Raw genomic sequence first — 24708 nt, forward strand, 5'->3', positions numbered from 1 at the left:
AAATCTATATATATTTTATAACTCCCCTTTCAATGACCAGGAAAGCAACGTTAATATCATATACATAATTAGAATACTTTAGACATGTTAAGTATCAAGCAAAATATTTTTTTATAACTCCCTTTTCAATTACCAGCAAAGCAAACGTTAGTATCATATGCATTTCTAATTATAATCCTTTCTTTCTTTTTTTTTCTTTTTTACCTGGGAAGAAAGACTAGCATCATATACATTTCTAATGCCCATAAATCTCTAGCATCATACATTTTCAATTGTTTTTTATATTCATCTTTTACTTACACCTTTATACATACCACACCCTACACACCTACTTACCTACCCTGATGAATTCTTGTCATCCCTTGCATGAGCTACTTACCTTACTGCCATTCACTGATCTATTCACCTTGACCTTTATGGAACCATTACACCTCTCCTTCCCTAGTGGTTTCTCCATTCTGTTCCAGCCTTTTGACCTCATGCTTCAGTTGGAACGACTTTATTTGATTGACATGATCACATTTTTCCACAGCCAGATTGCCTTCCTTCATCATAATCCTATAGACAACGGGCGACACCATGTCCACAATTTTATATGGGCCATGTCAGTTTGCCAGAAATATAGCATTTTTATTTTTGCCTTTTAAAAAATTAAACTTAAATACCTGGTCATCTACATCATACTCCCGCACTGATGTCTTTCTATCATAGTATGATTTAGCACCGTTAGCTGTCCTTTCCAGATTTTGCTGTGCAAAAGCAAATGCGTGTTGCAAATGCTTTCTCAAATCTTCCACATATTCATGAATTGTGGATGTATTTACCATGACTTGTTCATTGGTCCTGTACAGCAAATGTTGAGGCAGAACCATGTTCCTACCTGTCATAATTTCATGTGGACTGAGGCGTGTGGACCTTAATGGTGTTGACATAATAGCCTTTAGGACCAAAGAGAGTCACAAATCCCAACTGGACCGTGCTTCAGCCTCACATTTCTTCAAGATGCCAATTATTGATCTATTGCATCATTCCACACTACCGGAATAAAATGGCCAGTAGGAAACCTTCTACAACTTGGTCATCACTGCACTAGTAAAATCACTTCGACGGTCTGATTCCATTCTTTGTGGAAAACCAAATCTAGAAAATATGTGATTCACTGGCAAAATTGACGCTGTTTGCGCAGTGCAGTCAGGTGCTGGTATGCACTCCAAACATTTTGACATTAAACAGCGAACTGTTAACAAATACATATTTCCCCGTGCTGATATTTGGACTGGGCCAGTAAAATCTATCTGCAAATCTGACCAGGGTAGTGTCAGACCTCTTTTCATTAATGGCACTCTATGTGTTGGAGAGGCAGGCTGAAATTGCGCACACACCAGATATCCCTGAGTATACAACTTCACATCTTGGGACATATGTGGCTAATAGGTATATTCTTTGACTATTTCTTTTGTTTTCTGTGAATTCATGTGTCCTTCCTCTGTTATAGCATCATGGACATGATGTAACATCAAACCCCTAAATGACAAAGGATCCAGCCATTGAATTTGATCCGACACAGATTCTCGAATTAAAAGTCCATCTTTCAATTGAAATCTCTTTTTATTCTTTAATAATACCCTCAATTCTTCTCTCCCTTTGCAGTCCTCCTGTGTTAAAGGATTATTCTCTGCATCTGACAAATGATTGTAGAGCAGACCTAAGATGGCGTCTTTTTTTTTGCCTTTATCAAATCCTGGTCAGGCGTATCAAAACTCTATTGCGCCATGGGCTGATCACCTGTTCCCTGAGATTTTTAATGTATTACCACATCCACCTGGATTTCACCAAGCAGATACTCAATTGGAAATAATTCCCCCATTACTGCCCCAATTTTAGCCAACTGATCTGCCTTGTCATTCACCTCTTTGTCTTCCCCTGTTATTTTCAAATGCCCTTGTATCTTTTCACCAATAAATGATCATGTCATTCTCTGAAACCAAATTATCAATGGCCTGAATCAGTTATCCATATTTGAGTGGCTTTTTGTTACATGTGACTATTCCTTTCAATTTCAAAACTGTTTCAGACATAATCAGAATTGGTGACTAAAACTATTTCTCTCAATTTATTTTCTACTGCTGTGGATATTGCTGTATAAATGGCAGCCAATTCTGCCACTTGACTGCTTTTGGAACACAGCATCATGCTTTCTCTTGGGATGCCTTTACATTGTACCCACAAATTCCCTATTCCTGCCTCAAATTCTTTTTCAGAGACACCCCCCACGTAATATGCACATCCATCTACATAAACGGTTGGAAGATTCCTACACACTTCTTCATCAAAGGTCTTGTGTGAGGATTGTTCAAATTCAGCCCAATTTGTTTGTAATGTAATTCTTGACTGGGTTATGTTTCCTGATCTGATCCTTTTACTCTGCAAGAATTGCACAGGCTGATGATTAGTTTCAACAATCACCGGCTCTCCCTGAATAATGGGACGGAAATGTTGCAGTGCCCACACAGTGGTCAACAGTGCCTTTTCACATTCACTACATTTTGTTTCTACCTGTAACAATGCTTTGCTAGCATATGCAATGGTTTTGTTATTTCAACCATGCTTTTGATATAAAACCGCTGACATACACTGATCTGTGAACCCCTGATCTGTGAATCCTATTTCTATAAAGAAATCTTGATTTTTCGTTGGATAAGCTAAACATCGGGCTTTTATCAGACAGTTTTTCAACATGGCTTCTGCCTTACATTGTCCCTTTCCTCATTTCAAGGGCACTCACTGCTTTAGTAATTTAGTCAATGGTTGTTTCATTTCTGCATAATCGTCAATACATTTCCTTTCGTAACTTATCATCCCTAACAAATGCTTCAGGTGCTTCAGATTTGTGTGATCTTTTAATTTTTGGATAGCATCAACCTTTTTCTTTTTTAGGTTTAACCACTGTTGTTTTGCTTAATTTCACAGGACGTTTACACTTCTTCTACACCACTGTGCTTTCTGCAATGCCACTTTTGCCCCATCCTTTTGCAACTGGCTGAGTACATGTCTAATTTCATTGAAGTTGATTGTTATGTCTTCATTTTTTATCAGGACATTATCCACATAGATCACAGTTCCTCTCTCGGCTGCATCTGGGAGTGCTTTTTCCAGAAATATCCTCCCACTATTGATATACCCAAACGTAGTACGATTCCATGCATACTATAGTCAAATAAATGAAAAGGCAAATAGATTTTGAATATCTTCGGCTAGGGGCACACACCAATACCCTGTTGTAGGATGCAAAGTGGTAAATACCTTTGACCCTTGAATCTGTGCAAGGCTTGATCAATAAATGGCAGCGGTCACCTTGACACAGGTACCCACTTATTTAATTTTCGCAAGTCTGCACACAAGCCCCATTGACCATTGGGCTACAGCACACATAATATGGGTGTATTTGAAGTATCATTGATGGATCTAATTATTCCTCTGGACTCTACATTTTTAACTATTTCTGACAGGTACTCTAAACAGGCCAAGGGTAGCCTATATTGTGGCACAACTACAGTCTCCCTACCATATCCTTCTGGCAGTCTAGGAACATGCAAATCAGTGCGCCCACAATGATAGGCATCTCAATTGATCTTTTTCCTTTTCATTGGTGTAAGCATCTGCAGCTTGAATTTGTTCCTCTACCATCTTAGAGAATTCTGGGAAATCCACTAAAGGAGGAACTTCAGTACTTTCTTCTAACTACATGATAGTATTTGTATAGAGAGACGCCACCCTCAAGTATCTTGGCATTTCAGCCTCTACTTCAACTTGCTGTTTTTCCTCCTCATGTTCATTCATTTGAAATAGAATGCAACCATCCCCATGAATCTTTATAATCTAAAGACTCAGGCAGTTCATCCCGTGAGGTGACATAACTTTCAGGAATATTCCCAATGACTGGATTGTTTAAATCCTCAGTATAGTGTGATGTTTGCATTGCCATCCCTAATAGTGCCCCTTCTTCCAAGTGAACATCCTAATATTCTCTGTTATTCACCAGAATCTGAATGGGACCATCCCAAACTTCCACCAAAGGTGTATATTCACATTCTAGTCCCTGCTGTCTCATGGATTCATTGAGACATACAAATGCATTGGGCCCTTTCATCTGCTGTACCTTTCTTTGCTTTAATGCTATTGCAAACTGCCTTGTGAAACAGGAATAGTAACATCCTTTTTTTGTAGCTCAATTGCATATGGCATTATTTGTGCACAATGGTAAGCTTGCCTTCTCCTTCTATCCTCAAATTCAGATGCTGCTCCACCCAGTCTAGACCAAACCTTTTGATTCAAGAAATCTAAAACCACACACATTCTGTGCATTACATCATTTCCCAAATAGAATTTAGCTTTGGTTCCACTTACAATCCATGCATTGTGATGATTGCTTTTAGACCCTATGGTGATTTTCAACGTGCATCTTCCCACAATTGTTTGTCCCAAATCAGGGTCATCTAAAATATAAGTGTGTTTTTTAAATTTATTTTAAAACTTGGTATCCCTGCTCTGTCAAGCATTTGCTTGACGACATTCTCATGAATAAAACTCCTTTCTTGCTCTAGGGTCAACATTTTCTCAATCATTTCTGGAAACTCATTCATATGCACAGGTATCCAGACCTGACCTTTCTTTATGTGTATTTCTGCATTTGTTGAAATATACTTTTTCTGATTTGATTCAGAAACCTCACTTTGTTTACAGTCTTTATCCCTTAGATAAAACCTCAAAGTGTTTTCATCTATCTGTGTTTGCCATTGCTACTCTGGCCCATCACTTTTTTAGGTTTTAATGGCTTTTTGGCCAAAGACCACAGCACCCCATTTACCCCATCAATAAAAGGTGACAGCCTCTTAAGGCAATTTTTCTGAGAAGGAATGGGGTCTTGTCAATGGTGTGACCACCACCTCTTGTCTCAGCCTATGCCTCCCTACCTTGATGTCAAATTCAGTGGCACATTCCACTGGTATTTCTTCACCATTGAAATTATATTCAGGGCAATCAATCTGTCTCAATTTCAGCATATCTTGTGGTGGTGTCCCTTAATTTATGCTTTCCAATAGTTTCCTAGACATCACGGTTGCCTGCGCGACTGAGTCCAACATTGCAAAAACATTACATTTCTCTTCAATGATAACAGGGGCATAAAACCTGTTTTCAGCTTCTTCAAGTATAAAAAGAAAGTGTGAAATGTTTCTAATCTCAGGACTTACTTTCTTTAAGCCTGCCTGGCTTTTTGCTAAGCAAAGAGGTATATGAAATGACATTGTACCCCTTTTGCTCATCTCTTTTTCAATGTCTGTTTATTTTTCTGTCCTGAGTATTCATTCTGAGTTTTGCCACTGATTTCCCCCTTTCCATATTGGGGTCACCTGTGTTCTCACCCCAATCCTCTTCTGGTTTTTCCCCATCATTTGGATCTCCTTTACTTGCCTTCACTCTGGAACATAAATGTTTTGTATTTGCATTAACATTGTGTGGCAGAACATCAGCATCTCATGTGTGAAGCTTACCTGTTTATTGTGCCGTACCTGTCAGTTCTGCCTCATGGAACATCTGTGGCTTGAAATACTCCTTAGGGAACTCATCCATATTTTTTTTTGCAACATTTTCATTTCTGTGAAGATATGATCACGGATAGAATTGTTAGGCAATGAGACATTTTCATTTGTTTTTCTATTTTCACCTACTATTTTATTCATTTCCTATTGCATGTTCTTTTTAAATTGTCTTCTGACCCTTTGTTCTTTGGGTTCTTCCTGTGTATTTCTCTTTTTTCCCTCTTTCATCTTCACATACACACATGGTTTGGTTCAACTCTAAATTAAACCACACTCCCTTCATGTGTATCTCTTTTCTTCCTTTGTCCTCATTATTTGACTGTTTTCTTGGTTATAAATCGCTAGGCAATTAGGTATGTTCATTTAATGGTGGATCATTGTCATTTGCGCTTTCATTGTTGGAAGCCTGGCTGAGTACTAATTTGTCGCTGTTCTGTGCATTATCCCTCTTGTGACACTCTGCACTAATCTGCTGTTTCTGCATTGCACATAGTTTTCCTATCTGCTCAGCCAACATTTTCCCTTGTGCTTCTAAGCACTGGAATCTGCCCATATCCCTAACCTCATTCCTCTGTGCTCTAGGCTGGTTTCACAACTCAAAGATATATTATCCAAGCTGTTGCAGATAACACACCCACTTTTGGGCGTTTCTTCACTCTTTGAATGCGAAAGTCTGCAACATGATATGCAAAAGACTTTACCCCCAAGATCTCAGCCTGCAAAGACTAATTACACCTGTCAGGCCGAGGGGCTTCAGTGAAAAGGCAGAAGCAGAAACAGAAGAGCTAGAGGAACAAAGAACAAAGCAATAGTTCAGAATATGCAGCCATGAAGTGCCGGAAAACAGCAGACATCACCCACGACTACCCACTCTTACCTGCTCCGTGGAGAAGTATACCAGCAACATACTAGTATACAAATGAAGAGATGAGAACAGGATGTGATGAAGGAGGAGTGTACCAATATATATATATAACAGGAAACCAACCCAAATGTTGAAGCAGCAAAGCGTCCCAAAAAATGCCCAAAGCAATCCAAATGTTAAAGCAGCAAAGGGTCCAAAAAAGTACCCAAAGCAATCAAAATGTTCAAGCAGCCGAGCGTCCCAAAAAATGTCCAAAACAATCCAAATGTTGAAGCAGCAAAGCGTTCCAAAAAGTGCCCAAAGCAATCCAAATGTTGAAGCAGCAAAGCGTCCCAAAAAGTGCCCAAAACAATCAAAATTTTGAAGCAGCAAAGCATCCCAAAAGTTTACCCAAAAAGGTAGAAAATAACAATCAAAACCTCTAGGAGTTCAGAGAAGAGATTGGAAGGAAAAGTTAATGGGAAGGGAATGAAAGGATGGAAATACATTTTAAAAAACAAAGACCGGGGAGGTGAGCGTTAACCTCACGCAAGCTCCCTTGAATTACAGAGTTCGAGAAATCAGGGCGTCACAACCGATGGGATCAGGAAATGGAAGTCGAGGTGAGGAAGCCGAGTTCGAGTGTTGCGGGGAAGCAGCAGAAGGAGGCAGGCGTCGGGAGACCAGAAGGGGGGCAAGGCAATAGCAAGGTCTTGATTTGTGCGCCAGGTTTCAGGTTTGGACAAGAACAGAAGTCAGAAAACTGATGCTCGTAACAAACAACAGTTTAGGAGCACCCGATGCTTGAAACAAAAGCATTTAAATAAGGCAGTCACAGAAAGTACACATCAACGTAATACGTGCGTGTCACGTGACTACAGTAGAGGGAATGATGGGATTTGTAGTATCAAGGAGCTTGAATAGCGTTGAAACAGACACCATGGCAGCCTCCAATTGTTGCTAGGTACCCCTAGACGCTGCCAGTTGGAAAACCGGAACATGACAGTACCCCTCCGCAAAGGGCGGCTTCCTCTGCGCATGCGCAAGTGTTTCAACCAAAAAGCATGCAATAATCGAGGTGCATTCAAATTCGAGGCCGGAGTCCAGGTCCTGTCCTCCGGACCGTACCCCTTCCAGTCAATCAGGTAAGATCTAACCCCGCGCCAGAGGGGGGTGTCTAAAATGGCACAGACTTCATATTCATCCTCGTCTCTGACATTGACCGGGGCTGGAACAACAGGTAACTGCGTACCAGGTACAAAAGGACAAAGCAATGAGACATGAAACACAGGGTGCACCCGCCAATGAGGCGGAATGTCCAGACGAACAGCAACAGGGTTGATACAATGTAGAATTGTATAAGGTCCCACAAAACACGGCAAAAGTTTCCTTTTACCCCGAATAGACAGATGCTTCGTTGAAAGCCATACACGGTCACCACAGACATAAGATGGGGCTAGTGAGCGCCGCTTGTCGGTTTGCATTTTAGTGCGACATTGCACAGCTTGCAGATGTGTTATTACTGACTCACGAACTGTAAGCAGGGAATCTCTCATGTCTTTTGCTGCTGGGATCTGCTTCAAGGAAGGCAGAACAGGCGGGAGGGTCCTTGGATGTAGTCCATACAAGGCATAAAACGGGGAACAGCCAACCGATGAGTGCCTGGAATTATTGTAGGCAAATTCAGCGGTACCTAGTACCGACAACCAGTTCGATTGATGTTGCAGACACAGGCAGCGGAGAAATTGTTCCATGTTGCCATTTGTACGTTCAGTCTGGCCATCCGTTTGAGGAAGGTAGGCCGAGGACAAGCGTACATCAATGCCCAAGGAGGAGGTGAGAGCGCGCCAAAAACGCGAAGTAAATTCAGACCCTCTGTTGGAAATTAGGACCGTAGGCAGTCCAAAAAAAGTAGCACTTGGTCAAAAAACAGGCTAGCCAATATGGGAGCAATAGGTACACCCGAGCATGGTGTAAACCGAGCCATCTTGGCAAAGACATCAACCACCACAAGGATTGTGGACATGCCTCTGATCAAGGGGAGTTCCACCACAAAATCAAGGGTAACCATATGCCACGGATGCGGTGGTAAAGGCATACTCATTAAAAGATCTACGGGTTTGCCCGGCTGTCTCTTGCATTGTGTACATATAGCACACTTAGAGACGTATTGTTCAGTGTCTTTCTTCATGCCAGGCCACCAGCACCACCGGTGCAGTAGATCATAGGTTTTAGCTTGACCGGGATGGGCTGCTAGCGGGAGATCGTGGGACCATTCTAAAGCGTTCCGTCTGGTTCCATTGTCAGATAGGTACAATAGCCCACGAACATAGGGAAGGCCAGTGATAAGCTCGGCATCCAACTCATTAAGAACAGAAACATGATCCTTGGCCCATCTCCTTAATCCTTCTATAAGTGACGGAGAGACCGAACAAACACACACAACAGCACCTGAGGGTAATACCAGTGGTGTTTGCTTTTTGGTGTCCATGTCGGTACCGATGCGGGATAAAGCATACGCTTTTCCATGTAATGGACCGGGGCGATATGTCACTATGAAATCAAACATAGTAAGGAATAAATGCCAACGTATCTGCCTGGCGTTGGTACACTTCACATGAGACAGGGCCTGGAGATTCCGATGGTCTGTATACACGGTTATTGGATGCCTTGCCCCTAAGAGATGGTGCCTCCACTCTTTGAACGTCACCTTGATTGCCAGTAGTTTGATCGTATGGTTGCGTTCTGCTGATGTAAATTTCCGAGAATGAAAGGCCACTGGATGTAGGCATTGAGTAGCGGGGCATATCTGTGATAGGATGGCTCCTACCGCAATAGCGGAGGCACCTGCCTCCACAATGAACGGTAGAGATGGGTTGGGTTGCTGTAATACAGGAGCGGTAGTAAAAGCTTCTTTCATATTCCGAAATGCAGACTGCGCTTTGTCATCCCAAAGGAAAGGAACATTAGGACTGGTCAACCGGGTATTAAGTCAATGGGGCTACAATTTCAGAAAAGGAGGTGATGAAACGCCTATAAAAATTCAAAAAGTCCAAGAAGGATTGAAGAGCTTTCACCGAGCTCGGGACAGGCCAGCCCAATGCTGCCCGAACATTGGAGGTGCACATGAGCACTCCCTTCTTGGATATTTGAAACCCCAGGAACTCAAAGGACGACGCATGGAACACACACTTCTCCAGTTTTGCATAGAGGGAGTGTTCACGCAGACGGAGTAGGACAGAACGCACATGTTGTATATGTTGAGAAATGGATTCCGAGAATATCAGGATGTCGTCCAAATAGATTACGACATAACAATCTAGCATATCTCTGAAGATGTCATTTACGAAATGCTGGAATGTAGCCGGGGCATTGCAAAGCCCAAAAGGCATTACACAATATTCATAGAGCCTGAACTTCAGCCTAAATGCGGTTTTCCATTCATCTCAATTTCGCATCCTCACCAAATTGTATGCTCCCCGCAAGTCCAACTTGGTGAAGACAGTGGAGGAGGTCATTTTATCGAGAAGTTCCGTGATGAGCGGTAACGGATACTGGTTTTTAACTGTGACTTTGTTAAGGGCACGATAGTCCACACAGGGGCGTAGGTCCCCTTCCTTCTTTGGTACAAAGAATATTTGGGAGGCCGCAGGGGAGCGAGATGGACATATGTGTCCCAAACGCAAGGCATTGTTCACATGGTCTCGTAGATGTTCCTCTTCCTTCTGAGAGAGGGAATAAATATGACCATGTGGTATTACTGCTCCGGGTATTAAATCAATGGGGCAGTCATAACACCAGTGTGGGGGCAGTTTTTCTGACAATCTTTTGTCGAACACATCAGAAAGACACAGGTATTCCACTCAGAGTTTAGGGTCTGGACTAGACGATGTGGCACTAATGGATGGGAGACTAGCCACCATTGCCAAACAAGGAGACAACGCTGCTACATCACGGGACTCAAGACAACTTTGTATGCAAAAAGAGGAAGAGAATTGCACTGTTTGTTCAACCCAGTCAATTACAGGATTGTGTGTTTGCAGCGAAGAGAGACCAAGAATGATGCCAAATTGAGGGGCAGAAATAAGGTCGAAAGTGATGGATTCTGAATGACCTTGTAGGGTTGACATCTGTAGCGGACTTGTTTGCTCTGTTACCTTTCCAGATACCAGACGGGAACCATCTACTGCATGTACTTCCTCGGGTCTTGCCTTGGGAAATACAGGCAGTCCGTAACGTTCGGCCAATTTGATGTCCATGTAAGCCTCACTAGCTCCTGAATCAATCATAACCAGGTTGGTTAAGGTTTTGATGGCAGGAGCAGTGAAGCACATAGCAAGGTAAATGTGTGAAGATGGGAAACAATCACCCGAACCCTGGATCATTTGACTCGTCTGGAAGGCCCGGTTTAAGGACGAGTCCTGGCGTTTCCAGCTACCTTGGCGGGTCTTTTAGGACACAAACGAATGTAATGACCTGACTGGCCACAATAAAAACATAGGTAATTCACCATACGTCTTTCTCGTTCGGCTTTGGATAATGGGCCCCTGATTGCCCCTATTTGCATGGGTTCGGCCTCTCCATGGAGAGCAGGAGTAGCTCCATTTGGTCGGGACGAGGTGCAAATATCGGGATACCGACGTTCGCCACGTCTTTGCCGAAGTCGAGCATCGACTTGCAAGACTAAGTCCAGCAATTCAGGAAAACCATATGGAAGAGCCGGCACCATGGATAGAGCATCATTCAGGTCGTCTGACAGTCCTTTATAGAATACGGCCGCCTTCTTCTGTTCCAGCCACGAGGTTTCAGCCACTAATTGGTTAAAGCAGGCGAGATAAGTCAAAAGATCCGTCTTGCCTTGACTAATAGCCAGGAACTCCAGATCCGGGGTCTGTGCTTCGTATCGCATATCGAAAACACTGTTCATGGCTTGGATTAAAGTATCAAAGTCATACAGAGCTGGGTCATTTGCTTCCAGCAATGGATTAGCCCAGGCTGCGGCAGTGCCACCCAGGTGGGAAAGAACAAATGCCGCCTTCGTAGTAGCGCCTGGAAACACCAAGGGACGACAAAGGAAATGCAGGCGACACTGGTTCACGAAAGTCCGGTACGCTTTGGGATCACCCGAGAAGCATTCCGGTGGAGCCAAAGGGAAAGGCCCAGGAAGAACAACCGGGGCTGGAGCCGGAAGTGGTACTGGGATTACAGGAGGAGGTGCAGCAGCAGCGGCATCTCCAAACTCCTCGTCATGGGGCAATGGCTGCACAAAGCTCTGTAATACATCCATGCGTTGATGTAAAGTCGCATGTGCAGATGCCATATCGGTACGTAAAGCAGAAAAGGCCTGCATAAGGGCTGTCATTGGATCAGCTGCAGCCTCCATAACCGATAGGTGTTAATAGACTCCCAAATATGTTACAACTCAAAGATATATTATCCAAGCTGTTGCAGATAACACACCCGCTTTTGGGTGTTTCTTCACTCTTTGAATGTGAAAGTCTCCAACGTGATATGCAAAAGACTTTCCCCCCAAGAGCTCAGCCTGCAGAGACTAATTACACCTGTCAGGCCGGGGGCTTGAGTGAAAAGGCAGGAGCAGAAACAGCAGAGCTAGAGGAACAAAGAACAAAGCAATAGTTCAGAATATGCAGCCATGAAGTGCCGGAAAACAGCAGACATCACCCACGACTACCCACTCTTAACTGCTCCATGGAGACGTATACCAGCAACCTACTAGTATTCAAATGATGGGATGAGAACCGGATGTGATGAAGGAGGAGTGTCCCAATATATATATATAACAGGAAACCAATCAAAATGTTGAAGCAGCAAAGCGTCCCAAAAAGTGCCGAAAGCAATCCAAATGTTGAAGCAGCAAAGTGTCCCAAAAAGTGCCCAAAACAATCCAAATGTTGAAGCAGCAAAGTGTCCCAAAAAGTGCCCAAAGCAATCCAAATGTTGAAGCAGCAAAGCGTCCCAAAAAGTGCCCAAACAATCTAAATGTTGAAGCAGCAAAGCGTCCCTAAAGTTTACCCAAAAAGGTAGAAAATAACAATCAAAACCCCTAGGAGTTCAGGGAGGAGATCGGAAGGAAAGGTTAATAGGAAGGGAATGAAAGGATGGAAAGAAACTTAAAAAAACAAAGACCGGGGAGGCGAGCGTTAACCTCACGCAAGCTCCCTTGAGTTACAGAGTTCGAGAAATCAGGGCGTCACAACCGATGGGATCAGGAAATGGAAGTCGAGGTGAGTAAGCCGAGTTCGAGTGTTCCGGGGAAGCAGCAGAGGGAGGCAGGCGTCTGGAGACCAGAAGGGGGCAAGGCAATAGCAAGGTCTTGATTCGTGCACCGGGTTTCAGGTTTGGACAAGAACAGAAGTCAGAAAACAGATGCTCGTAACTAACAACAGTTTGGGAGCACCCAATGCTTGAAACAAAAGCATTTAAATACAGCATTCACGGAAAGGACACAGCAACGTAGTACGTGCGTGTCACGTGACTACAGTAGAGGGAATGATGGGATTTGTAGTATCAAGGAGCACCCTGTGCCGAATAGCGTTGAAACAGATGCCATGGCAGCCTCCAAATGTTGCTAGGTACTCCTAGACACCGCCAGTTGGAAAACCGGGACATGACAGCTGGTATGGGTTTAATTCAAATTGATCAGGACTGTTTTGGCTCCCTTCAGGAGATTGATTTCTGTTTGTGTTTCTCTGTCAATTCCCGCAACACAGGGGGTGCAGAGTGTGGAGTGACCATCCTCTGTCAATGGTCTACCTGTGGAGATAATTAAACATAAGGGTGAGGGCCATAGGTTACATTCTGTGTCTCATTTGCCTGATACCGTTCCCTTTGTTGATTTCATTTTCAATGCATCTATCTACATAACTTAGCCTTGCTTGATTGCCATATACCATTATGGCAGGGTGTAAACTACCTGGTATGGGCCATTATACATCTGACTATTAGGCCCTAGCAAATCACAGCAAAATCACACCTTTGATGAAATAACCAAGATACCTAGCACCAATGTGGCAATAAGCCCCGAGACTGCGGGCCATTACTGCCTAAGTTAATGCCCCGAGGTGTGCATATTAAATAGAGTTAGTTAGATTGGTTTTGGGACTCCCTATATCAGCCCCTACACCAGCAATTCGACACGACCTTGGCCTACCATCCCTAGCTTTCGTGGTACTGCAAAGCGCAATATTACTCTATAGAAAAATACGGACTCCTGACACTCTCCCGATATTCAGAGTGGTGGAAGCAGAACTGAACAAAGGGTCTTGCATACCACTAATGAAATGGGCAAAAAAAATTGTAATTGTAACGTGGACCTGCTCATTTCAAATCCTGGGCGAGTAAAGTTAAAACTCTACCAACAAGACTGGATAAATACAAACGAAAAAATATCCCAGTATAAATCGCTAAAAGATCTGCCTCCAACCTACAATCGGATAAAGGCTCCGCTGAGATACTGTGAAAAATTCCCTGAGAAAAAACTGAGGAAACTATTTATGCGGGCCCGTCTAAACCTACTCCATACCAGAGAAGTCTTGGCAACCAGAGCCCTTTCGGCAGTGGCAAACTGCCGCGTGAGCGGCCAAGTAGATCAAGTAGAGACAGTTCGCCACCTGCTCACATCATGTCCAGCACTATCGTCAGAAAGATAGGCTTACTTGGCACCACTCATTACCTGCTCGCGGTACTCGATGAAGAAACCATATGGTTCCGACAGATTGCCGGAGACTCCACAAGATGGTCGAGAATGGCTGCCAAATTCCTGGAAGTGGCTCTACAAAAAGCAAGTGCCCTTGGCCCTCCCTTAATCATGATGCCTGGCGGCCTTCCACTCGACCCCTAGGAATATACACATCGAACAAGAGTGGTGTCTTGAGTAGCCTTCGCAAGAGTAAAGACAGTTCATCATGGAGCATCGTTTTGTAAAAAACCCAATTGGGTTAATAAACAAAAAAAAAAAAATAGAGTTAGTGCAACATGACCAGAAGGAAGTATTAACAATAATCTATGAATTCAAAAATCTTGCGTAACATAACACTGACACCATATCAAGATATCTTCATAGCCACGGTCAATGTCAGCAATACAACAGGTTCAATGGAATACCCGTACCCACCCAACATCCAATGCTTTCAAATAATAATGAAGCACTTTGGATTAGCGCCTTCGTTTCAAGCTCTACTCGATGATTCCATCAAACATGCATTCATCACTTTTCCTTTCAAAACTGAGTTTGTCAAATATCTTCATAAAAATAAATCAGCCGATCCCAACAACCCAACAACTTACTGGCTCATCTTAACTCACAAAAGGTTTTTTACCAAGAGATAAGTAAACATGTCAAAAGCATCATCATTTTCTACAAGTCATAACATATATTTAGCCCAAGAAGAGGAACTGAACTGCAAGCTATGCTGTAAATGGGATATTGTTATGTCTTGGGGTTCTGTTTCATTGGTTCTGGTAATGTTTACGTTTGCTTACCTGTAACTTCTATGGAACCTTGGTTTGTTGTGGAGGACCGTTGCTCTGTGTATTCTGAGAGAGAAATGGGCTGGGGGTGCCACAAATAAAGGTTCCTTCTGAAGCGGTGTGCCATTCCTTCATTTCCCCGAGGGACACCACTAAAATATGGTGATGAGTGGCTGACTGGCAACCCACGACATGGTGCAGGTGGACCCATGAGTGTGCAGAGGAGTAGTCGTGTGGAGAGGCGGCTCTGGTTGCCCTGCGATGCATCGCTGTTGGTAGGAGGCTGCAGGGTCATGCGGGAAGCGATGCTACATCCAGTTTGACAACTTAGGCTGCATATGTGTGGTGAGGAGGAGGGGCCACAACGCAACATCGTGTTTTGGGGCGTCCACACCAGGACGGTGGCTACCGGACCCGGTGAGTGCTCTAAGCAGATACTTGTGCCCAGGGGAAGCAGTCATTTTCTGCTCCAATTGGTGGCTCCAGGTGTGATGCCATTTTGTTACGGCAGTAAGGGATGCAGCCAGTTTCTTTGAATGCTCCAGGTGGATTTACATTGGTCCGTTGAGAGGATGCAGCCAGTTCTGAGGCAACTCCAAGCAGATTTAAGGGGGGATGCAAAGCACCCATGCAAAACCACCCCCATGTTTCCTAGCATGTCCTGGGGAACCACCCATAAATTGCGGATTATGGATGGACTACTTCAAGGTGTACTTCAGAGTGGCTGGAGGTGCAAATTACACTGATGACCAGAAGGAGGTTGCATTGCTAAACTGCCTTGGAACTGAGGGTTTGCGTATTTTCAGGCACTTGCCTGGTGAGGACGTTACAGTGCAAGTTGGCGATACTAGACTGAAAAAGCTTGCAAAGAGCCTTGGCAAAGAGGTTCAATGTGGTTCCTGAGAAGTACCATTTTTTCTCCAGAGTGCAGAGACCTGATGAGTCCATGGACAGTTAGGCCACCGCATTGAGGACGCTGATAGCCACTTACAATTTCACTTGTGTGCTAGAGGAGTACAACAGGGATTGGACCATGATGGGCACTTGCAATACCAAGATCAGGGGGAGACTATGGATGGACAGGGAGCAGTCACTGGAGAAGGCCATGGAACTAGCAAGGGCAATTGTGGATTCTGAAAAGAGTGTCCAGGTGGATGGAGATGCACAAGGACACACAGACATGCGAGGAAGGGGTGCAAGCTGTGTATCCAAGCGAAAAGGTGGATGCTTGCAAATTTGCTACAGGCAAGATGAATGAGTGTGCAAAAGTTAAAATTCCTTGTGGCAAATGTGGATGGAGCAGTCACGTCACTGGGGCAAAGGAGTGCCTAGCAGCAACTGTGGAGTGCAGACATTGTGGATAATGAGGGCATTTTACCAGACAGTGCAAGTCGATGAAAAATTCCAGAGACAAGTTGTACAAGTCTAGTGTCAACTTGGTAGAGGGCCCGGTGGACATTAAGATGCCCATCATGGAAGAGAGGATGTTGTTACAAATCCAAGGTGACAAAAAGAGTGGAGCAGGGGACATCATCAGAGTGAGACATGGAGATGATGGTAGATTCTGGGTCACCATAGAGCATGATCTCTCCAGAGTGATATGAGAGTGGTTTTAAAAAGTCTGTCAACACCCTTATGCCGGCAGACATACATCCTAGCATATATGGACACGTTCCTATTACAGTTCTAGGGTATGAATGGGTGATCATTAGGTTCAAGGAAAGAGAAACAAGGGACAAGCTTATGCCACTCACAAAGGTACCAGTGTTCTGGGTTGGGATGAACAAGCAGCCTTGGAAATACAGCTATGTCCGGGCAGAGAAGTACCTGTTTTGGGCATGGAGTCTGGTGCACAGATGTTTGGGCAAAGTCTCAAGGTGGCATATCCCACTGTTTTTAATGACAGATTGGGAAATGTAAAGGTTTTGCTCATAAAATAATACTTAAGAGGAAGACAATGCCAAAGGCACACAAAGTGAGAAATGTTCCAGTCCTAGCAAGGGAAGGACTCAAAGTCTGAGTTAAATAGGTTAGTGACAGAAGAGGTTATTGTGGCAATCGAGGGATTAGAGTGGTTATTACCCATTGTCTTCACCAGGAAGCAAGACAGTGGGTTGAGGATGTGTGTGGACCTCCAGGATCTGCATGGCAACATCTGGGTGGACAGGCATCCACTTCCGAACATAAATGAGCCTTTGACCACTATGGGGCAGGAGTCATGGTTTTTGACGTTTGATCTTTCATCAGCTTACCACCAAATAGAACTGCATGTATCCTCTTGTCATATGACATATTTTGTCACACCATTTGGGGCATAAATGTCTCACAGAATACCTTTTGATTTGTCATCTGCGGCAGCAGTGTTTCAAAGACTCATGCAGGAGTTGTTTGGTAAATTTGAAGAGATTTGTTATTTTCAGTTTGATATTTTAGTGTGGTGAAGGACACAATTGTAGCATGATGAGAGAGTGCACCGGGTGTTGGGAATATTGATGGAGAAGGGTTTGACAGTGAAGGTGTCTTTGTGCGACGTGAACACACAGAGTGTTACGTATTTGGGCCGTACTATTGATCTTAGGGGTATAAGGCCAAGAGAGGGTTTGGTGAGTGTTATGAGGAGAACACCTGCACTGACATCCATGGAGCAGTTAGGATTGTTCCTTGGCATGGTGGACTATTATGTGAAATGTATTCTAGGGTATGTGGAAAAATCAGTTCACATGAGGTGTTTGCTCAAGAAGGCTGTGACTTTTGTCTGTTGGCAGATTGTTGTTGACAAGGTGAAGAAGAATGTGGATGAGTTACCCTCCCTTGCGACGTTTAATGTGAGGGCCAACGCAGTGCTTACAGTTGACGCTAGTGATGTGGGACTGAAGGCTGTGTTAGCCCAATGGCAGGGGGTATGGCAGTACTAGGGTTTCAAGCAGGGTTAAACTTATGCTAAGAGGTTTAATGATTTTGTTTGTGATTAAGCTTCTGTTTCCTTTGGTTTTGATCTTATTTCTGGCTTGTTGAAGGAGGGGAGGTGTGGTGCGGCTTGGGGTTATGTTTCATTGGTTCTGGTAATGTTTACATTTGATTACCTGTAACTTCTATGTAAACTTAGTTTGTTGTGGAGGACTGTTTGTCACACTGCTGAGACCGTGGAAGTTATGGGCAAGATGGAGGCGCTATTAGGTCCCAACAGTCTGTCTGTGAGCGGTCCAGTCTTTTTGTTGCTGCTGCATTTAAGGAAGCCACGCCCCCTGCGAGTCGCGTTGCAACTCGCTATGCTGACTTTCGATTTTCTGCCTACTACCGTTCCTGACATACCGAGCTCCTCTTTTGTTTTCTCGGTTAATCTCCACAGCCCTTCGCCTTCTCGTTAGGCGACGGCCGTTTTCTCTTGCCTTTCCTTTCCTTTCCCCTTATCTGGTCCTCGGTTCCAGCCTAGCTTCGCCCCCCGTAGTACCCTCTACCTCGCTCGGCTGGATTGGAGTATCAACTGGACATTGGCCTCAAGACTTTTAAAGCCTCTGGATCCGCAATTCCTCCAATCTATCCTCGCCTGCAGCCTCACATGGTTTTTTCTGCCTTACTGGCTTTTTCCCTGTTTTGGGAGGGGCGGACTCCCCAGGGTTCACCTGACGGTTTATTCCAATAACGGTCAAGGTGGCCTCCGGAGGAGACCGTCCCTATCTCTTCGAACGCAAGAAGGGGAAAGGACTCCTTAAGAAGGATACTGAAGAGGAGAGAACCCCGAAAGACCGGAGGAGAAGACAGAAAGTCGCCAGTCACAGTGAAGACCAAGGTGAAGAGACTCCTGGGGAAGGAACTGTGGGAAGTGGCTTTGACACTGTTGCTCTGTGTCTCTACGAAGAACTGGGTTGTGGGGTTCTGCAAAAAAAGTTTACTCCTGAAGCGGTGTGCCATTCCTTCATTTGCCCCAAGTTACACCAGTACAGATATCCTAAAAAGAAAAAGGTGGACCCCAACTTGTCTGGTGCACTCCGCCTACTGGATACCTCTGCCGCTTTTGATACTATGAGGCATGAGATCCTGATAAAAATATTTGAGGATATTGCATAAAAGTTGCTGACTTATGTTGGAGCACTTGATTTCTTATGACATGACTGAAACAAATTGAGCTACTTCTTTCAACTCTGAACAATCCAGTGCAACATGCCTTACCTGACCTTCACATACAGACCGATGGCTATGCTTGCACTAGTACTGTAAATTATAGCCTATGCCAGGAGCCTTGAACTCTGGTTCTGGATTTCCTGGGGAACTGGCTACACAAATCAAATCTTAGCTATTTCGACTTCTTACAGAAAAACATCAACCTAGCCCCGCAAGCATTTCACTGGCTGCCGATTAAATGGAAGATTAATTATACAACCTATGCACAGTTCTCTGCGCTTTTCACCACAGATGCCCAGAATCCATCACATGGAAATTCATACATCACAAAAGATTGAGAACACTTTGACCGGGCAACACAGCTTTAGTAACAGTGAAAATCTTCAATTGCCAAACCAGGGAGGATCGTTCTTCTATCTCGTCTGGCCCCGGCTCTGTAATTCTATGCCAAAACCACTGTGCACAGGGGAAAACCACTTGACTATCAGAAAATACATGAAAACCTGGCTATTTAACTTAAACTAGCAAAAGGTCAGCATAAAAACCTCAACCAATAGATACCCACTCTCAGTAAGATTGACCTTATGGAACCTACTTCACCTATTTACATGAAAACGCCACAAAAGGTACACACAACTCATCACTTTTGGATCAGTGTGACCTTTACATGGATATAGACCAAAGGTATCACGAAAATGCAACTGGCCAGTACACAATGCTTCAGGAGTATGGGAGATCAGGCTCATTCTGGTTGGTCTCCCCACGCCCTATAAATGAATTCAAGTTAACACTAATGAGAACATGCAACATGCCAATACACGACTCTTCAGTCAAGAGGTACAGGAGATTGCACTCTTTCAGGGTTGGTATCCGTATGCCATTTAAAAGGATTCGGGCTGAAACACACATTCAAAGAACCAGCACAAATCGCACCAGTTCCAAAAAGAATGGAAGAACAGGGTCATTCAGGTTGGTCTGCTCGTGGCTTGTAAGTACTCCAACAGAAATAGAGCTTCTGAATGGAGATCACAACCAAATACTCCAAAAACATCAGACCAAAACCAGGCCAAACCTTTTGAAGCCAATGTTCACTCTCGCTTGATCATTCCCCTTTCCCTCTAACAGAGTCAAATCTTCATCTCTCTTTATCTTACACTACTCACGCAATCACCACTCACACTTGGCAGAAAACTGACTATAAAAACTCTGCATTAGCGATGCAAGACAACTGTTCACTTTTCTATCCCTATCACATTTTAGCAGCTAATTAGGTCCTCACAGTGCTGACCTTAAATAATTGAACTTGGACTCTCCCTTTTGGAAGAAACACACACCCAAGATGTATCTGCTACCTCCCACCTAAATTTACACAGAGAATCGTGTCTCAGGTACTTCTGGTGTGCCAGCATCAACACCACAGAATTAGTATCCTTTTCGTATGTATAAACACCCCATCCCTCTTTTCTAGCCGGACCACACTTTGCACAGCCAAAAGAATGGCAGATGTGTGCTATTCAAGCCTTCCTTGGGGGTGGGCGGGAGTCAAGCCTACCTTGGGAGGGGGATTAAGGGGAGGGGGGAGGAGACAGACGAGGTTGCTATCATACTAGGTCTAGGGACAATTCTGACAGAGTAAGTGAAGAGTAAGTGCATAGAAGAAAGTAAGGGATGAGAGGAGGAGATAGTTAAAGGGAAAAAGGGAGAGGAGGAGAGAACAGAGAGTAAGCAGTCAAAAAGAGTGGAGAAGCAAGAGGGGAGAGCGAATACAATTACAAAAGTCAGTAGTAACACATAATGTTGCAAGCAAAAATGGGAACAGCATGATTCAGGGCCACCATGAGAAAAGGTGACGCACTGTGAATCAATGAAGTCCATTAAAGTCAAATCCAGCATTGGCCACAAGACGGTGATGGTGAAACCAGACTGTACCAGGACAGGTTCCTGCAGAAGTAGGCTGGAGGGGGTAAGGGAGAGCAGGGTAGAAGAATGAAGCAAAACAGGAAACACCTGTGTGCAAGAGGGGGGGCACAAGGGAACATCACAGGGGGACCAGAGGTGTGGGGATGGCCTGTGGGGACAGAGGGAGTAAACACATGTTGGTGCATGCTTACCTGCTGTCTGAGCAGGGGTTCGGGCCCTGGATCCTTCTGGTCCGAACGGGAATTGCCCTTTTTTCTCATCCACCGTTCGCTTCGGAATGCTCGGGCGAGAGACGCCCTTGATCTAAGAAGGAAGGAAGAGGCAGGGCTAAGAAGGTGGCTGGGGCTTAGGCCAGATGACCAAGATCCACTTGCACCTGCTCTCCATCTGCAAAGGAAAAGAGGCTGGAGGGCTCCTTAAGTAGGGACAAAGAGCAGCAACCAGGAATGCACCAGGTTGGCGGGGCTTGCTAAGTGGGGTAAAAGAGTTGCAACCAGGAAGGCACCAGGTGGGTGGGGCTTAGGCCAAGTGACCAAGATCCACTTGCACCTGCTCCCCATCTGCAAAGGAAAAGAGGCTGGAGGGTTCCTTAGGTAGGGGAAAAGAGCGGCAACCAGGAAGGCACCAGGTGGGCAGCGCTTGCTAAGTGGGGAAAAAGAACAGCAAACAGGAAGGCACCAGGTGGGTGAGGCTTAGGCAGGTGACCAAGATCCACTTGCACCTGCTCCCTTTCTGCAAAGGAAAAGAAGCTGGAGGGCTCCTTAAGTAAGGAAAAAGAGTAGCAACCAGGAAGGCACCAAGTGGGCGGGGCTTGCTAAGTGGGGAAAACGAGCGGCAACCAGGAAGGCACGAGATGGGCGGGGCTTAGGCCATGTGACCAAGATCCACTTGCACCTGCTCCCCATCGGCAAAGGAAAAGAGGCTGGAGGGCTCCTAAAGTAGGGAAAAAGAGCTGCAATCAGGACAGCACCAGGTGAGCGGGGCTTGATAAGTGGGGAAAAAGAGCGACAACCAGGAAGGCACCAGTTGGGCAGGGCTTAGGCCAGGTGACCAAGATCCACTTGCACCTGCTCCCCATCTGCAAACGAAAAGAGGCTGGAGAGCTCCTTACGTAGGGAAAAAGAGCGGCAACCAGGAAGGAACCAGGTGGGCGGGGCTTGCTAAGTGGGGAAAAAAACGGCAACCAGGAAGGCACCAGGAGGGCGGGGCTTAGGCCAGTTGACCAAGATCCACTTGCACCTGCTCCCCATCGGCAAAGGAAAAGAGGCTTGAGGGCTCCTTAAGTAGTGAAAAAGAGGGGCAACCAGGAAGGCACCAGGTGGGCGAGGCTTGCTGGTCATTGGTAGTGAGGCCATTGGTAGTGCTAAAACCTCCTGACCAAATTATAATTACCCTTGGTGGTAATTGTGGCATTTCCACCTAATTATGCATTTTAAATAGTCACTATTCAGACCTCACGATGGGCTTAATTGAGGAATGGCAGTCAAAGCACTACATTAGGAGTTTGTCGGGAAACTGAACGCTCAGGCAGTCATGGGATTACCTCCTGTTTTTCCATCCACTTGAATATGAGTTAGTTAACCAATAAGAGAGCAAAACCACCTGTATATTCATGTTTGTATTATCCCAGCAATAGTGGTGTTATCACCAACTGTATTAACTCCAGAAGTATCTACATCAGTTCCCAAATGAAGTCCAATGGGACTTCAGAATGGGGTCTGACTACAACTCATATTTAGGTAGAGAGAGAAACCACACTTACCACTGGTGGCAAATCTAATTTGGGTTTGTCGTATAAGCATTATCAATATTTTGAAACTCACAAAGACACTCATTGTACTACCTACTGATACTCCCAAACATGATACATTTTCTGCTGGTTGTTTGTTGAAAAATTAAACCAACTATAGTCATAGATCACATCTGATATCACACAAAGTGGATACAGGTCTGGCTGTGAAAAGGCTAAGATTATACACCATAACCTTATGGACCTGGCAAGATTTTCAGTAGAAGTAGTAGAACTCAAGGACATTACTACCATAACACCGGGAACATCATCACCTAAACGTTCTCCTTGTGAAACCTGCTCTTGGATCATTGAACTCGAAAATGATATACCGCCACTCATGCTAAATGTAACTGCCATTAAAGCCACAAACCACACCTGAAAACAGGGGAACAGGTTTTGAGTAGGGCATGGAAATGAAATGTCCGGTAAATTCCAAGAGATTTACTCCTCCTCCCAAAAGGGTATGAAACATGATCTAGTGGCTTTTTGTGTGCATACGTTTTTGTTTGTTTCCCTTTTATCTATCTATCTATCTATCTATCTATCTATCTATCTATCTATCTATCTATCTATCTATCTATCTATCTGGAACTGTGTGGGAGGCAAAGTTGTCTTTATGGGTGAACCATTCAGTGGCTATATTTTCTTACATTGTTGGGTGTTTTGGGCGATTGTGTTCTGTGTGGGTTATCTGAGTTGAACATGTATTTTGTCAACCCCGGGGCTTTTCCTGCCTTTTGCGAGAGCAGCGCATCTCTCACTTCTAATTCATTAAAAACTAAGGCAGTCGAAGTATGAACAACTGTCTCAACCCATTGATCATTGACTAAGATTTCACAATCTGTTGTCAAATCATTATATACACTTCTCAGGTGAAATATCAATAGATAACATGTTCTTGTCTCTACAACTAGAAGCCTTTTAAACAATTTCTCAAAAACGCAGCTGATCCTTACTGGAGCTGCTGCTCTAAGAGATTGCCAAAAGATTTTGGCTGCCATTCTCTTCTTTTTGTCCAGTAGCATCTTAAATTCCTTTCTTAGCTTGGGAACATCACTGGCATTGTTGCCATCATGTCATGTACGGCAAGCATCTCTTTCAAATTTAACTTGGCCAATTTACATTCTTTATCATACCAAGTATTATGCTGTCTAGTTTTTGTTGACTTAACTGTTGAGGTACAAGTAATACAAGGGACAATCGCCGTAATTAGATCATCATATATTACATTGATGTGAACTTCATTCTGCATCAATTGATTACTGAAAGTTTCAATGACAGGTATCAGATTAGAAAAAATAACTGGGAATATCCAAATCAGTCCTTTTAATTCTACGTCTATTGCGGATAGTATGACCAGTAGTAGCTACTAAGTTGCTGGAAATACACATTTTAGGGTAAGATTTGCATTTAGAATTAGATGGTTGTGATAATTTCCTGGACGATTAACTATATTTAATACCTTCAAGAGATGGCACAATCCAACCCAGCTGAAATATAATCTATATGAGATGAGGAGAAACCTTGCGAAAGGTGGCCTTTGACAGGAAATCCCAACCAACTGCCATTTGCCAGCTCACACACCCAACCTATAAACCATAGAAGCCAGTTTAAAAGCATCAGGGTAGCACAGTTTTGGACTATTAGTTGATAGTATGGGTACATACATATTGTAACTTCTTCTCTGGCAATACCATCTAACAACATCAGTGGTTGATATTGAAAATTTAAATCACAAGCCATAATCCTTTTTGTACCTAGGTTCATATTAATTAGAAATGGTGAAACAACAACAAATTCTGAAAAATCCACTAAAGTTCTAAGATGAATACAGCCTCCAGACGGTCACAGATAAATATTGCACAGGATAAATTGCACTACCCCATTTAAACAGAAACAGAAACAGAGAACATCTAGGTTGTTGATCATCAACATAGAAA

Source organism: Ambystoma mexicanum, chromosome 7q (assembly GCF_040938575.1).
Source record: "Ambystoma mexicanum isolate Mex_15411 chromosome 7q, UKY_AmexF1_1, whole genome shotgun sequence".
Taxonomy (NCBI): domain Eukaryota; kingdom Metazoa; phylum Chordata; class Amphibia; order Caudata; family Ambystomatidae; genus Ambystoma; species Ambystoma mexicanum.